The following is a 15,986-nucleotide window of genomic DNA, read 5'->3' on the forward strand; positions in this document are numbered from 1 at the left end:
GACACAATCAACTAATCTAAAAGGCATTCTACAGAAATTAAAAAGGTATTTGCAAACCACATATCTGATAAAGGCTTACTATCCAAAATCTACAAAAACTTCTCAAACTCAACACCCAAAATACAAAGAATCCAGTGAAGAAACGGGCAGAAGACATGAGGAGATACTTTTCCAAACAAAGCATTCAGATGGCTAACCGACACACGAACATATGCTCAACATCACTCATCATCAGGGAATTACAAATCAAAACTACAATGAGAGATGCCCGCACACCTGTCAGAATGGCTACAATTAACAACTCAGGAAACAACAGATATTGATGAGGATGAGGAGAGAAGGGAACCCTTTTATACTCCTGGTGGGAATGCCAAGTGCCCGGACCATTCCAGAAAACAGTTTTAAAACTAAAAATCAAACAACCTTACACACCAGCAATTGCTCTACTAGGAATTCATCCAAAGCATACAAAACTTCTGATTTGAGGAAGTACATGCACCCCAATGTTTACAGCAGCATTAACTATGACAGCCAAACGGAGGAAAGAGACCAAAAGTCCACCATGTGATTAATCTGCTATATGTATAGAATGGTATATTACTCAGTCATAAAAAAGAATGAAATCTTGCCATTCACAAAGATGTTGATGCAGCTAGAGGGTATCATGCTAAGCAAAGTAAGTCAGTCAAAGATGACAAACACCATATGATTTCCTCATATGGGGAATTTAAGAAACACAACAGATGATCTAGGGGAAGGGGTAAAAGAGCAAGAAATCATAAAAAAACTCTAAGGTTAGGGACCAAACTGAGGGTTGCTGGAGGGCAGGTGTGTGGGGGGTGGGATAATGGGTGTTGGGGAATAAGGAGGCCCCATGTTGTGATGGGTACTGGGTGTTAATGTAAGTGATGAACCAATAAATTCTACTACTGAAATTAATATTACACAATATGTTAACAAAAATTTAAACACAAACTTAAAAAATTTAAAAGTGGAAAATAGGAAGGGAGAATTGTTGTCACAAACTGTCATGAACATGGAATCAAGGTAGTGAGTCTAACATCTTGCATTTACTCATTATATCCCTACTTGATGGTGGACATAAATTAACATACTCATGAATTTTCACAGCAGTGCCAGGTGGGCTGGAATTCAAACCACAGCTGCCCTTCCCAACTCCACTGTCCCCACACATCATGGGCAGCTTGTCCAGACACCTGCACAAGAACCCAGGTTGGACCTCAGCAGGGACCCACATCTGCAGAACTGGAAAGTGTGAACAGTTGACGCTTCCTGAGAAGCTCTGGGTTTCCTTCCCCAACTTGCTGTCTCAGCTTCCTTGTCTTCTTTTCCTGTGTCTTGAAGACAACCATGTTTCCTGTTAGTGGTTCATGAAAGTGAGGGGCTATATGTTCTATAAACATTCAATATGACAAATAACATACAAGGGGACAAAAAAAAAGCCCATATGATGCAGCCTGTCTCACGGCTCCAATCACCCAATGTGGTAGAGTACAAATAAACCTAAGTATACATTTGGTAAAAAAAAAACAAAACAAAACTGCACAGCACGTTGGAAAAATTTAAGAGATGAGAAGCCTGGAGGAATTCCACAAATGCAGATATGAGCTCCCCTTGGAAGGGAGAAGAAAAATTACAGTCCCAACACGCAAGAGTAAAACAATTTTAGGAAATGATACAAGAGCTTCAATGTGTTCTATTCATGAACTGTCTAAATTTGTCAATGCAAAAAATGGATTTTGACGGTTTCACATACAATTGCGAAGGAAAAATTGTGTCAAGAACTCGGTTGTGTGCACAGAGCTCAACGGCTCCTAAGACATATAGAAAGCCCACCACCTGAAAAGGTAAACGTGTTTTTTGACCCCAGGAGCATATCTATCAAATCTGATGAGCAGTCTGGCCAAAGAGACACAGAATGGCAACTCTTGTGAAATTTGAACTTCAATTTCAGCATGAGAACCTAATTTCCATATATTATGAAAAACCATGCCATGAAAATGATTTGCTAGAGTCTATAAATTTAAAATCAAACAACAAAACTCTAAGTCAATAGAGACCAAATAGAGAAGAAGTCAATGTTGAGAGAAAGCAGAAAAAAACAAGACTTTTAGTTACATTGTAAGTCAAGATATCAGTGGGGTGCCTGGGTGGTTCAATCGGTTAAGTGTCTCACTTCAGCTCAGGTCTCGATGTCACGATTTGAGGGTTTGAGGCCCATTGTCAGGCCCTATGCTGACAGCTCAGAACCTGGAGCCTGCTTCAGATTCTGTGTCTCCCTCTCTCTCTGCTTTTCCCACTCATGTTCTGTCTCTCTCTCCCTATCAAGAATAAACATTTTAGGGGCGCCTGGGTGGCTCAGTCGGTTAAGCAGCCAACTTCGGCTCAGGTCATGATCTCGTGGTCTGTAAGTTCAAGACCCGCGTCGGGCTCTGTGCTGACAGACAGCTCAGAGGCTTGAGCCTGTTTCAGATCCTGTGTCTCCCTCTCTCTGACCCTACCCCGTTCATGCTCTGTCTCTCTCTGTCTCAAAAATAAATAAACGTTAAAAAAAAGAATAAACATTTTAAAAAAATATTAGTCAGAAGCAATGAATCGTCAAGAAAATGAAAACTATAGCTAAGAACAAAACACCAATAAAAAGAAATAGTATAAATAGACTTTGTGAAAATCAAATATGCTTATCTGCCCACATGAATACCAATAGTAAGATAAGTTACAGAGTAAGAGACATATTCACAAATTGCATAACCACCAAGGGACCTGCATCTTGAATATGCTAAGAACCCTCAACAGTCAATACGAAGAAAGGAAACAAACCTCCATAAAACAAGCACAGCCTTGTGTAGTAGACCTCCTATCCTTGAGGTTATAGACACATTAGGTACGGACTGGAGAAGACTCTTCACACCATCGACTGTCAGGGAAATTCAAAACAAGAACGCAATAGATGCCCTATACACACATCCCAATGGCTCCGGAATGAAAACAACACTGGCAGCAACATCCAGGTGAGCATCCAGCATACGTGGGGCCTCAAGCAATGCAGGAAGGATTGGCAAATAAACACCAGCTCTGGAAAACCGTTGGCTGTTGCTTATGAAATTATACATGGATGGCATAAAAAGGAACCTGGAAATACCACTCCCGAGTATTTGTCCCTGAAAAATGAAATCCCATGTTCAGAAAATAAATGGTGTGTAAATATTTATAGCATCTTTCTTAGTGTTAGAAGCTCAGAATAAGGCAAAAGTCTTTCTAAATATAAAGGAATAAACCAACTACGAAACTTCCATCAATGGGATGCTTTGCCAGAGAAATGTGACACTACTGATGCACACCTGAAACCAGGTGAAACTCAAAGACATGATGTGGAGGGAAGGGCAGTAGTCCCATAATTACAGAGGTGGTGTGACCTGGGACATTCACACAGCCAGACCATGGTGACAGTGGTTTGGTTGGGCATTCCTTATCTCTTTCTTTCCCAAACCACATGATGAGATACACTGCTTCATTTGAGAGCACTCCTATGTTCAACCACCCTCTGATGTATGGAGTCTCCAGTCTGAACCCTACAACCTCGGACTCCTCTGAATGGAGAGTTGTTGAGATCATACTCTGATGTGTGTTCTGACAGGAGCTGTTCCCTCCACTGTCCCTGGGTCTGGCTCTCTCCTGCAGGTGAGCAGGAGTAGGTTAGGAATCCTCCACTGAAACTATTGGTCTCCTGTACCTGACTCTCCCACAACATGAGGCCCAGACCTTCCTCACACTCAGCTGGAAATGAAGTCAGTTCTATAGGAACAGATTTGCTCCTTGATTTAGAGGATTGCTCCATCTCCCCCTTACCCTGGGCATTACTCTGGGCAAAGGTCTGCAGCTGCAGGGCATGTTGGGGACAAACAGGATTCCAAACAGTTTGGAAACTGAGGGCTCTGTTTAGGGGTGGCTGGCAGCTTCACTGCCTTGTGGCTTGCTTGTCCTGGTGGCATGAGACTCCTGCCATACAAGTCAGGTCTGGGGTGATCAGGTTCCCAGCACCCCTAGTGGACTGTGCCCAGGGAAGAGCTTCCTTCCTGGGAGTGGGGCTGCCAACAATGAGTGAGTCGCACATCTCAGTGGCACCTGCTGGGGCTTGGCCTCAACAGCAAACAGCTTAGGGTCACTGACATCCTGTCCCTCTGGGAAAGAGTCCTCTGAACAGGAGCTGGTCACCGGGAATACTGTGTATTGGCTACAACAGTCTGGAGGGGAGGTTGCAGCCAGGCTCAGTGCCACATGCCTATAGTCCCAGTTACTTGCACTGGAGTTTCTACTTGCTGATCTGGGGTGGGAAAGGAAAAGAACATACCTTAGTTCAAATATTCTAGGTATTCTTTCTGGTAGTATATTTTCTGCAATAAATGCTTCTTCATGGGCTGTATGCCAACATGGCCATTTGCAGGCACTTAAATATATTATTTGAGTTTTTCTTCAAATTCCAGTTAGTTAACATGCAATGTAATACTAGTTTCAGGTGTAAAATATAGTGATTCAACATTGCAATACAGCACCCACTGTTCATTATGAGCGTTCCCCTTAATCCCCATCAACTACCTCCCCACCCCTCCACCCACCCTCCCCAGGGTAACCACCAGTTTTTCCCCTATAGTTAAGTATCTGTTTCGTGCTGCTTACGTAGTTCCATGGGTTAGGCCCATGACTCTTGATCTGGGCTCTTGTCTTGATCTCATCGTTCCTGAGATCGAGCCCCCCTTTGGTTTCTGCACTGACAGCACGACGTTTCCTTGGGATTCTCTTCCCATCTGCCTCTGCCCCACCTCCCATTCTCTCTCTAAATCAGTAAGTGAACATTGAAAAAATCACCTATTTCTTGGTTTGCCTCTTCTCTCTTATTTGTCCCTTTGCCCATTTGTTGTTTCTTAAATTCTACATATGGATGAAATCATATATTTGTCTTTCTCTAACTTATTTCAGTAAATATAATACTCTCTAGGCCCATCCCTGTCCTTACAAATGGCTAATGTCATTTCTTTTGTGGCTGAGAAATATTCCAGTGTGCGTGGACGGGGTTATGTAGATATACCACGTATTCTATATCCATTCATCAATCAATGCATACTTGGGCTGGGTTGTTTCCATAGCTGGGCTGTTTGTGACATAGCTTCTATAAACATAGAGGTACAATTCCCTTCAATTAGTATTTTTGTATTGTTTGGGTGAATACCTAGTAGTGCATTTGTTCTATCGTAACGTAGTTATATTTTTAGCTTTCTAAGGAACCTCCATGCTGTTTTCCATAATGGCTGTGCCAGTGTGCATTCCCACCAGCACCTCGAAAAGGATCCTCTTTCTCTGCATCCTCACCAACACCTGTTGTTTTTTGTGCTGTTGAGTTCAGCCTTTCTGACCAGTGTGAGTTGATATTTCATTGTAGTTTGGATTTATATTTCCGTGATGAGGAGTGATGTTCACCATCTTTTCATGTGTTTATTGACAATCTGTAGGTCGCATTTGGAAAAATGCTTATTCATGTCTCCTGGCCATTTTTAATAGGATTATTCAGTTCTGGAGTTGAATTTTATACCATATATAGAAAACCTGAAAGACTCCACAAAAAAAAAAAAAAAAAAAACCCCGCTAGAACTGGTACAATAAACCTGTAAATTTGCAGCATACAAAATCAACATATAGAAATTTGTTACATTTCTATACACCAATAATGAAGCAGGAGAAAGAGAAATCAAGGAATCAATCCCATTTAAAATTACACCAAAACCATAATATACTAGAAATAAACCTAAGTAAAGAGGTAAAAGATCTGTACTCTGAAAGGTCTGGGACATTTATGGAAGAAATTGAAGAAAACACAAAGAAATGGAAAAATATTCCATGCACATGGATAAAAGAAAAATCATTGGTAAATGACAATTCTATCCAAAGCAATCTAGACATTCAATGCAAATAATTCAATTTCCTGTCAAATACGACCAGCATTTTTCACAGAGCTAGAACAAATAACTCTAAAATTATCATGCAACCACCAAAGACCCCAAATAACCAAAGATCTTGAAAAAGAAAAAAACCTGGAGGCATCACAATTATGGATATCAAGCTATATTACAATGCTGTAGTCATCAAGACAGGATGATACTGGCAAAAAAAAGACACATAGATTAATGGAAAAGATTAGAAAACCCTAAAATGGACACATAACTATATGATCAACTAATCTTTGACAGAGCAGGAAAGACTATCAAATGGAAAAAGTCCCTTCAACAACTGGTGTTGGGAAAACTGGACAGCATCATGAACTTGTAATGAACCTGGATCACGTTCTTACAGTACACACAAAAATAAATACAAAATGAATGAAAGACCTAAATGTGAGACAGGAAACCATCAAAATCCTAGAGGAGAACACAGGCACCAACCTCTTTGACCTTGGCCAGAACAAGTTCTTACTAAACGTGTCCCCAGAGTCAAGGGAAACAATAGCAAAAATAAACTATTGGGATCTCATCAAGATAAAAAGCTTCTGCACAGCAAAGAACAAATCAACAAAACTAAAAGGCAACTGACAAAATGAAGGGAGATATTTGCAAATGACATCTCAGATAAAGGGTTAGTATCCAAAATCTATGAATAACTTACCAAACTCAACACTCAAAAAACAAATAATCCAGTAAAGAAATGGGCAGAAGACATGAATACATATTTCTCCAAAGAAGACATCCAGATGGCAAAAAGACACGAATAAAGATGCTCAGCAACACTCTTCATCAGTGAAATATAAATCAAAACCACAATGAGATACCAACTCACACCTGTCACAATGACTAAAATTAACAATTCAGAAAACACAAAATGTCACCAAGAATGCAGAGAAAGTGAAACCCTTTCACACTGTTGATGGTAATGCAAACTGGTGCAGCCACTCTGGAAAACAGTGTGGAGATTCCTCAAAAAATTAAAAATGGAACTATCCTGTGATCAAGCAATTGCATTTATCTACGGACACCAAAGGTATCCAAAGGATACCAAAATGCTGATTCGAAGGGGCACGTGCATCCCAATCTTTATGGCGACCTTATCAACAAAAAACAAATTGTGGAACGCCCAAATATTCATCAACACATGAATGCATAAAGAAGAGGTGGTAAATATATACAATGGACTATTACTTAGCCATCAAAAAGAATGACATCTTGCCAATTACAATAATGTGGATGGAACTACAGTTTATTATGTTAAGTGGAACAAGTCAGTCAGAAAAAGTCAAATATCCTATGATTTCACACATTAGTGGAATATGAGAAACACTACATACTGAAAGGAAAAATAAAATAAATCAAAACAGAGAGGGAGGAAACCAGAAGACACTCTTAAATACAGAGAACAAACTGAGGGGAAGTGGAGGAGGTGGGCTAAATGGCATGTGGCCATTAAGGAGGGCACTGGGTGAAATGAGAACTGGGTGTTATATGTATGCGATGGTTCCCTAAATTCTACCCCTAAAATCAGTACTACACTGTACGTTAACAGACTTGAGTTTAAATTAATATAATACAAGAAAATTATATATAGAGAGAGACTACCTCAAAATAGCAAGCTTCTGCACAGTGAAGGAAACAATCAACAAAACAAAAAAGCAACCTATGGAATGGAAGAAGATATCTGTAAATGACATATCCTCAGGGTTAGTTTTCAAAACATATGTTTTTTTAAATTGTTTTCAAATTATCAGTAGAGAGTGTGTCCATGCAGTTCAGCACACTGTTGTGTGAGAAGCAAAACTCATGTCTTCCACTTTTATATTGTGGTAAGATCTCACTGAACATGAGACCCACACTCTTCACAAAATTTTATCCACACCTTACAGTATTGTTAACTACATGGGTAATGATGTGGAGTCCCCTCTGGAACTTAATCATCTTGCATAACACAAAATCATAGCCCTTGAGATCTACTCCTCATTGACCCTCCCTGCCAGGCCCTGGAAACTGCCATTTCACTCTCCATTTCATTGTTATCAAAACCCAAATTCAGCTGCCTGTTGCTGGAAAGGTCAATGTTCAAAGTTTTAGTTTTGGTGGGAAAGGAATTTGAGCTATATTCAGAAGGCCAGACACTGGGGAAAAGGCAAACTCTTGTCCAAAAGCCAACTCTGAGGTTTCTCCCTGACCCAGGGCGTTTTAAAGCAGTAGAGGGTACTTAATCAAGCAAGGTAGTGCCACGGTCAATACCATCTTTTGATCTTGGGCAGACTCCATGGTACAAGCTGTCAAAGTAACCTCAACTTCCCTGCATCTCCAGCTGAAGAGGGAACCAAACTACATGGGAGGAGACTGCCAGAGGCCAGGAAACAACCACCATAAGTGATTAGAGGAGAAAACCCCTGGGGCTCACACATGGTAGCAGTACATTCTGTTCTCCCCAGCTGGCATAAGAAAATACTAAAATACAACTTTGTAGTTCACCAATCATTACTCAGAATACTGAGAAATGTTTTGCTCAGTGAACTCAGAGGAACCTTCAAAGCAAAAACCAAAAGGATCAAATGGCTTGCAAACTAATAGCCAAGGAGAATAAGACACATACAACTACAAAGAGATTTTTTGCATCACCCATAAAGGTAAAATTGACAATGTTTACCTCCACATCATAAGGAAGCAAAAGCAGTGGTCTCTGTAATGAGGAAAAGTAGTCATCCAAAGAAAGTGACCTAGCAGTACCACAGGACATGGAATTGGTAGAGAAGTTCAGGGTGTTATAACTGTATAGCCCATATGCAAGTAGCTGGAGGAAAGACTGAAGGTGTTGACTAGAGCCATGCCTCTGGGTCCAAATCCCTACCCATGTCCATGTGACCACTCTTGATCATGGCCCACCTGCCCCTCCCACATCCACCCCAGCTGAACTGATGTGCAGGGTCACCCAATGCGACACCCTGGGACTTTTGCCGAACCCCACAGGTGGCCCCCAGGTGCAGGGTGCTGGCCACCTGGCACAGCCCTCTCTTATGTCTGATGGTCTAGACCTCACTTTGCTGAGGATCCTCCATTTATCCATTCTCACTGGCAGATGTCTCTGAGCAGGGGCATGAGGCTGGCAGAGGGCCAGGTCACCCTGAGGGCGCCCCTCTTGCTGTTTGCACTCTGGGCAGTGCTGGCTCCTGTGCAGGGTTTTCAAGGGCATCCCTCATGGTGCTACATCTCCTCTGAGGTGGTAATTCCCAAGAAGGAGCTGGACCACAGCAAGGGCATTCAGATGCCTGGCTGTCTGTCCTATAGCCTGCGTTTTGGGGCAAGAGACATGTTATGCACATGCGGCACAAGAAACTCTTTTGGTCCAGACTCTGCTGATGATGACCCAGGAGCTCAGGGAGCCTTGCAGATGGACTATCCCTTCATGCCTCCAGACTGTTACTACCTCGGCTACCTGGAGGAGATTCCTTTTTCCATGGTCACAATTGACACAGGCTATGGCAGCCTTGAAGATGTCATGAAGTTGGATTAACCTGCCTATGAAATGAGACCCCTCGGTGATTTCCAATGGTTTGAACACTTTGTTTCTCAGAGAGTCGCAGACATCTGTGCAATGGGACCACTTATAACCTAGGATATAAGGAGGACAGGGGACCCCCTGTTCCTCAAGGAAATGCCAGTGCAGCCCCAAGGATCTCTAGTAAGTTCTGTTCATACCATCACGGAATTTTCAAAGGACTTGCTCTCAGTTTCAAAACAATGTATAGTGCATTAACCACGTGGAAAAGGTGCCCAATTCCTAATAAGTCTATTTAGCTTAATTGAGTCAATATTTCATGGTATTGATGTAAGTTATTGGTTTCATGGTCATTTATAGTGAGAGACATCAAGCTCACACGGGCAATTATGTGTTGCATCAGAGTCCTTTTTTCTCTTCAGTAGTATGAGTCAAAGTATTTTCGATTTCTTAAAACACATTCATCCTTAATGGATTTGAGATGGGCCCCATGAGGTTCATTGCACTCCAGTTGTATATTCTATATGCCATCCACCAATGGGTTATATGCCATCATTCTGAGTTATTTAGGCAGACATTATTTACTCTTGTCTGTCATAGCAACACATCAGATGGCAAGAAATTGTGGCTTGTGCCTTGACACTGATGAATGTGCTTGCCAAAAAAGGTCCAGCTGCCTTAGGACCCAACTAACTGGTATAATGGAAGCTTTCAGTAACTGTTCCTTCATTCATACGCAGCACATAATGAATTGTGGAACAGGCGAGTGCATGTTCAACACTGAAATGGTGCATTTAAATAAAAGCCTGACCCACTATCATTATGGAAACTACATAGTGGATCCAGGCAAGCAGTGTGACTGCGGCTCATTCAACCAGTGCTACAGCAATCTAGGCTGTATGTGTGATTGCATCTGAACCCCTGGGGGCAAATGTAATACAGGCAGATGCTATACAGACTGCGCCAACTCCGCTGCTTGGACACCCTGCAGACCAATCCAAAATATACGTGATCTTCCAGAGTCCTGCCATGGGGTGTCCTTGGCGTACTCTGATGACTTCCATATGCAAGATGGAACTGCGTGCACTGAAGAGGGCTGCTGCTATCATGGAAACTGCACTGACCACACTATTCACTGCCAAGAAAGCTTTGGCAGAAATTCTGGGAAAGGTGAAGATGTCTGCTATACCATAAATCACAAAGGCATCCGACATGGACACTGCAGAAGACCCCGGGGAATTCAACACTGAACCTGTTCCCATACAGGCGTGCCGTGTGGAAGGCTGCAGTGTAGGAATGTCACACATCTCCCTCAGCTGCAAGAGCATGTTGGATTCCATCTGTCTGAGATCCAGGGTTCTGATGTTTGGGGCTGGATTCACATCGTAGCACAGGAACAACCCAGATTGGTCATGTGAGAACTGGTACTTCCTGTGCTTCTGGAAAGTTCTGTCAAGACACCTACTCCAATGGCAGTGGGGCTCAGCTGAATTATGACTGTATCCCAGAGAAATGCAGTCACAGAGGGATGTGCAACCATAACAGGAACTGCCACTGCCACATAGGCTGGGGTCCTCCATGGTGCACGGACAAGGCACTGGTGGGAGCACAGACTGTGGACCCCTCCAAGAAGAATTCAGTCAGTCAGGCAAAGACATGAATCCATGGTATATCTCAGAGTGGTTTTTGGTCACATTTATGCCCTAATAGCTGCATTCCTCCTTGTTGTTTCTGGAAATGTCAGAACTATAAACACAGAGAAAGTTAAGGAAGAGATTTTTGGAGAAGACAATCCATAATTTAGCCTCCAGACCTCTGAACAACTATAGACAATGCATCTGGTGCATCTGTAAAAATACAGTATTGAGGCTACACAGCTGATATCCACGTTTCCAAGGGTCTGCGGGAGACACAGGGGTCCTCAGGCACATCACAGCTCTGACACCAGGGCTCTCATGGGTCACCGACCAGCACTCTGAAATAAAACTTGAAAACTGCATGCTTGTGGCCTTTATCTAGTTTTTAAGCTTGTAAGAGCCCAAACTGAGCCTTAGTTTCTGGGAAGAGGACCTGAGTCACAGCTGTGTCATGAGCGGAAGTGTCTGCTTCCAGAATTAAGAGAAGTTGACACAAGCTCCTTTATTGGCAACTTCATGAGTTTTCTCCAAGACTGCACTGTTGTGGACTGAAAAGTTTCTCATTCTCCAGGTAATCTGTCTTCCCCCAGTCCCAGGTGGGTTCAGGATAATGGAGGGCTACCACCCACCCATACTGCGTGTCCCACACGGGGGTGTCTGCAGGCTGTGAGGGAAGGGGACTGGCATTAGGTTCCACCTAGCGCAAGCTGTGCCTCCCTGGAGACAAAATTTCCAAATGTGGGAGAATGAGACCATGAGGCTGAAAGGAGCACCCCATAAATCAATCAGAAAGGTAGGCACAAGTGCCTATGGATGACTCTGGCATCCAGAGGGAGCCCGATGAATGTGAATCCCTGCTCTCTTACTCTTGCCTACTTTTCAGTGAGTTTACCTTACATAAGAATCTGCCTAGGGTTCCCACTTTGGTTTTCCAAGCACCTTCTAGAATAACACAGCGGTGAGCCTGTGAAAGTTAGCGAATTCAGCCCCATCCACTCCCAAGAAATCCTGTACTTGCTACACTTTTTTCTATGTCCTGATCATTGCGAATGTGGGATGGAGGCCTGCCCTTCCCTGGGTCCTTGTGCCCTCTTGTTGTGGGCTCTGTAAGTCATAAATCCTGGGCTTCCATTTCCTTTGTTGCGGCTGTACTGAAACCCACCTTCAGTCACAAGGGGCCCACACATCTCATGTACCCCAAGCAAGAGCTCAGATGACTCGGGAGCTGCCTGTCACCCACTGTGACTTGCTGTTGCCACATCCTTCAGCAGGTCACAGTCTACATGTTCTTAATTCAGTACAGAAGCTGAGGTCCCACAATACATTTACCTCCAAGGATGGGATTGGGAGCCTAGCTGATGCTCCCCATACAATGCCTTAAACCTAAGAATTGCTCACTCATTCCTCACCCTCACATCGCAGCAGCTGTGGGAAGGAGCTGGTGCTTGCTGGTGGTCTGTAGCTTTGATTTGGGCTTATGCCAGGTGTTGCCAGAAACCCTCACCCTAAATTATCAGTGCCATAAAAGGTCAGACTCCCTACAGAGACCAACAAGCAGGCAGCAGTCTGGGGTTGCAGGGGTGTGTATTTCCTATTTACCTCCAAAGGAGGTGGGCACCGAGGACAGTGTTACTAGATTAGTGTCGAAGAAGACGCCAGCTGCTTGGTCCACTGTGTTGTGGCCAGCACCGTGGTGTTGTGCTTGATTAGCCAGCCCTAGCTAGTGATGGAGGCAAATCTACAAGGAGCATCATGGCACCCAGGGTGGAGGACTTGCCCAAGGCAAGCGCCCCCGAGTGGCTGCAATCCTCGCTGCTGTCGCCAATGGCTCCCCACCTGTCAGGTATTGGGTGGGACACCTCAGTGTGGGAGGCCACAGAACACGACTCTGGGAAGAAATAACTTCTATCCCAGATTTTCCCTGTGACGATCCACTACACCTACATGTCCAAGGACCAGCGTGAGAGACAGAAATGGTGCCAGGCACTATACCATCATGGAAATGCAAGGCTTCCTGGAATCATTTGTCCAAAGGGAGGGAGACAAGGACATTGATTGGCTTTTGTGGGTCTTCATCATTGGCTCCGAGCTGTTGCTTACAGCACTTGACATGCTGCAGCTGACTGAATTGGTCCAAGACTGCCAAAGTCATCATTCACTGAAAAACTCAAGGTATCCACAGCCTGTTTACAGAGACACCCTAGAGGAGCCTCCAGACTTTTCACTCTATCAAAAGACAATGATAAGCACGCCAAGGCACAGGGCAGGAGACACAGACAAAAAAAAAAGGGGGAAGGCTCTGAGGAAGACGCTCCCCAAGCCCCCAGAGCCCACAGAGGTAGGAAGAAAGAAGCTCTGATTCCTGGGACTTGGATTTTTATGGCATGGCAGTACAGGCCCACTGGGAGAGACCCAATCCACCTCTAAGAAAGAATGGGGACAATTCAAAGAGTGTGGGTTTTTTGTTTTTTGTTTTTGCCTTGTGTCATGCGCCCAGATCCTTGACCATTTCCAACCTGGAGTAGAGACCCTTGACAACACAATCTAAGGAGTTCTTCATGAAGGACCACTCTGACCTTAAGTCTGTGCCATTACGTTCACAGTGGGGGAACAGGACGACATAGGTTCCTGTCCACGTGACAAGAACCTGATCTCAGGACCCACTGTGGAGACTTCCAGCGGAGGAGGGCCCGCGTCCACGCCAACCAGAACTGGATTCGTCAGGACCCGCTGTGGAGGATTCACGAGGACTAGGGCCCACATCCAAACCCAGAAGAACCTGGTCTCCACAGGACCCCCTGCGGAAGATTCGGGAGAATAGGGCCTGTGTCCATGCTGACAAGAACCGGCTTCATCCGGACCCGCTGTGGGGGATTCGGAGGATGAAATCCCAGGTCCAAACCGACAAGAACCCAGTCTCTACAGGACCCGCTGTGGAGTCTTGGGGTGGACTAGGGCCCACATCCGAACCGACAAGAACCCGGTTTCCTCAGGATCCGTTGTGGAGCCTTCGGGCGGACAAGGTCCCGTGTCCACACCAACAAGAATCCGGCTTTTCAGGACCCGCTGTGGAGGATTCGGGAGGACCTGGACCTGCGTCCACACGGACAAGAACCCGGTCTCCTCAGGACCCGCTGAGGATTCGGGAAGACAAGGGCCCGCGTCCAAACCGACAAGACCTGGTCTCCTCAGGACTCTCTGTGGAGACTTCGGGGAGATGAGGGCCCGTGTCCACACTGACAAGAACCCGGTTTCGTCTGACCCGCCATGGCGGATTCAGGGGACGTGGCCCCGCGTCCAAACCGAGAAGAACGTGGTCTCCACAGGACCCGCTGAGGAGGATTCGGGAACAGGAGGGCCCGCGTCCAAACCGACAAGAACCCGGTCTCAACAGGACCTTCTGTGGAGACTTCGGGGGGATGAGGGCCCGTGTCCACATGGACAAGAACCCGGTTTCGTCAGGACCCGCTGTGGAGGATTCGGGAGGACCTGGGCCTTTGTCCACACCGACAAGAACCCAGTTTCGTCAGGACCTGGTGTGGAGGATTGGGGAGGCCTGGGCCTGTGTCCACACAGACAAGAACCCGGTTTCGTCAGGACCCGCTGTGGAGGATTCGGGAGGACCTGGGCCTGCGTCCAAACGGACAAGAACCCGGTCTCCTCAGGACCTGCTGAGGAGGATTCGGGGAGACGAGGGCCCATGTCCACACCGACAAGAACCCGGTTTTGTCAGGACCGGCTGTGGAGGATTCGGGAGGACCTGGGCCTGCGTCCACACCGACAAGAACCCGGTCTCCTCAGGACCCACTGTGGAGGATTCAGGGGGACGTGGCCCTGCGTCCACACGGACAAGAACCCGGTATCCTCAGGACCCACTGTGGAGGATTCAGGGGCACGTGGCCCCGCGTCCACACTGACAAGAACCCGGTCTCCGCAGGACCATCTGTGGAGGATTCAGGGGGACGTGGCCCTGCGTCCACACTGAGAAGAACCCGGTCTCCTCAGGACCCGTTGTGGAGGATTCAGGGGGACGTGGCCCCGCGTCCACATGGACAAGAACCCGGTATCCTCAGGACCCGCTGTGGAGGATTCAGGGGGACGTGGCCCCGCGTCCACACTGGGGGACGTGGCCCTGTGACCACACGGACAAGAACCCGGTCTCCTCAAGTCCCGCTGTGGAGACTTCGGGGAGACGAGGGCCCATGTCCACACCGACAAGAATCCGGCTTTTCAGGACCCACTGTGGAGGATTCGGGAGAACCTGGACCTGCGTCCACACGGACAAGAACCCGGTCTCCTCAGGACCCGCTGAGGAGGATTCGGGAAGACAAGGGCCTGCGTCCAAACGGACAAGACCGGGTCTCCTCAGGACCCGCTGTGGAGGATTCAGGGGGACGTGGCCCTGCGTCCACACTGACAAGAACCCGGTCCTCTCAGGACCCGCTGAGGAGGATTCGGGAAGACGAGGGCCCGCGTCCAAACCGACAAGAACCCGGTTTCGTCTGACCCGCTGTGGAGGATTCAGGGGGACGTGGCCCCGCGTCCACACTGACAAGAACCCGGTCTGGTCAGGACCCGCTGTGGAGGATTCAGGGGGTCGTGGCCCCGCGTCCACACGGACAAGAACCCGGTCTCCTCAGGACCCACTGTGGAGGATTCAGGGGGACGTGGCCCCGCGTCCACACGGACAAGAACCCGGTCTCCTCAGGTCCCGCCAAGGAAGGAGCAGGTGAGGAGAAAGCCAGGCCCCGGGAAGAGGAGCTTCCGGAACCTGGAGGCTGAGGGGGGCGGTGTTCCCCAGACCCTGGGGGGAAAGGACGCTGC

General features: G+C 46.2%; 2 pseudogenes; both read left to right on the forward strand.

The window, feature by feature from the left end:
- The first annotated feature begins 9,123 nt into the window (after positions 1–9,123).
- LOC147579590 (disintegrin and metalloproteinase domain-containing protein 20-like) lies at positions 9,124–9,885 on the forward strand (annotated as a pseudogene).
- A 164-nt stretch (positions 9,886–10,049) lies between these two features.
- On the forward strand, positions 10,050–11,324 carry LOC147579591 (disintegrin and metalloproteinase domain-containing protein 29-like; annotated as a pseudogene).
- The last annotated feature ends 4,662 nt before the right edge of the window (positions 11,325–15,986 follow it).

The sequence above is a fragment of the Puma concolor genome, chromosome B3 (genome assembly GCF_028749965.1).
Source record: "Puma concolor isolate L17-30 chromosome B3, mPumCon1.1.hap2, whole genome shotgun sequence".
Classification (NCBI taxonomy): domain Eukaryota; kingdom Metazoa; phylum Chordata; class Mammalia; order Carnivora; family Felidae; genus Puma; species Puma concolor.